Here is a 2,179-nt window from a genome sequence, read left to right as displayed (position 1 = left end):
ATATATATATATATATATATATATATATATATATATATATATACACACACACACACACACACACACACACACACACATACACACATATGTGTGCATGCAAGTACAGGTGTGGTCGTCTGATTAAGAATGTTACTTCACTACCTCCCATATATATTTCTTGGTTTGATTTCTCTACACTTTGATAAGTATCTTCTATTACAAGATTGTAGCTCAAGTTGAGCAGTAACTTTTGAGTGAAATTTGGTAGACAGAAACTGTGGCAGCTTGTCATATATTAGGCTCAGATTTTATGGTTAAGAGGTTTACTTCCTAACCATGTGAGTTCAGGATTTTACTCCAACCCTAGCCAAATTAAGCCTTTTGTAGACAAAAACTGAAAGATGACTGGTGTACATGTGTGAGTGTGGTGGGAGCCTGTCTGCATATGCAGGTATGTGTGTGTCAGTGTGTTTGTTTACCTCTGGCTCACTTTGCTTCATCAAAGTCTCATGGAAGAAGAGATCCTTTGCTTGTGAACAGGCAAGGCTTAGTTACAATTGGGGGCATTTGGCTGCTAAGCAATCCTCATTAACCTATTTGTCAAAACCATGCAAGCATGGAAAAATTGTTGCAAATTAATATATGTGTATGTATATGTGTGTGTGTGTGCGTACATGCACATCATCATAAATGCATGCATATGCTTGTTCTTGAGTGTGTGTGTATAAGTATATGTATGTGTGTGTATATATATATATATATATATATATATATGTATAGTGGATTCTTACACCTACTACAGCGTAACAGTTAATCTTACAGCTTTTAGCCTACCTGCATGGTTGATTTGTTTTCAGTGGTGAAGGCTTGTGTAAGACCAGCCACTCTTTTTGGAGATGCTGACAGCAAAGAGTTGATCCAAATCTTTGCCACAAACTCAATGAACAAATGTCAGGCTTTTCTGTTTGAGTCCTCCAACAGTTGGGTTAGTTGCCTTTGCCAGAGCTTAGAGTTTGGAAAATGCACATCTGGGAATGAAGCCAGTAATTTCTAAGTCCTCACATTTATATTTTATATATATATTTGATATATATATATATATATATGTTATTTATAATAAATATATATATATATAATGTGATTACGTAATCATATGACCGTTGAATTTCCCCACCCTTTAGGTGTCCAAAAACCACCCTACTCACCAAGCAGGCTTGGTGGTATTGGCAGTAGTCATCGACAGCCCTTTCTTCATGCAGCAGGCTGTTCTGGATTACAAGTTACCAGTAGTACTCAAGAGTGACCTAACCACCATTACATACATACACACACACACACACACACACATATATATATATATATATATATATATATATATATATATGAGAGAGAGAGAGAGAAAGAGAAGATTGTTTGCTGTGGCTGGTCAGAAAATGAATATTGGTTTCACACCTGTACATCTAAGTGCTATATAAGTGTGAAACCGATGGTCACTCTCTGACCAACCATAATAAACAACCTTCTAAATTTATTACTGCCCCATTGTTTTAGAGTGTTCTTTTTCAGATCTCTGAACTACTGATGATGTACACACACTAGACATATTCTTTCACTGGTTTTAGTCTTTGAATTATGGTCGTGCTGAGGCTCTACCTACAGGGTTTTCTCAGTTATTTATATTGACAATAATAGTTTGGCACTTATTTATAGATCTCTGGTTTTTAGTGGTAAATAATTCAATGTAATTCAAAGGGGCATAACTCACGCAGAATAAATATCACAGCGTGTTTATAATTTCACACCGCCCGTGCGCGCGCGCGCACACACACCCACACGAGTCTACTCGCAAAGGAATTGGCCAACCTGAGTTATGGTAGAAGACTTTCACCCGATGTCCTAATTTAGTAGGGCCAAAGTTGAAACCATTTGGCCACTGGCGATAAAACTTCTATGCTTGCAACTCATTTTACACATAATTTTCACATTCAAGCCAATTATATAACCTCTATGCACTTGCTCAATCTGCTAGAAATAGCAGCTAAATCTCCTTCATATCACACTACCATTTCTAAATAAAGAAGGGATTATATTGGACCATGTAGTCCTTCACATACAAAATGGTGGATTGATCTTCATTGGAACACGTTTTAATCATGGGTAGGTTTGTGGTTGATCTGGGTGCTAAACAGCAATATATATA

Source organism: Octopus bimaculoides, chromosome 8 (genome assembly GCF_001194135.2).
Source record: "Octopus bimaculoides isolate UCB-OBI-ISO-001 chromosome 8, ASM119413v2, whole genome shotgun sequence".
Lineage (NCBI taxonomy): Eukaryota > Metazoa > Mollusca > Cephalopoda > Octopoda > Octopodidae > Octopus > Octopus bimaculoides.
The sequence above is the reverse complement of the archived record's forward strand: the minus strand, read 5'-3'. Positions refer to the sequence as shown.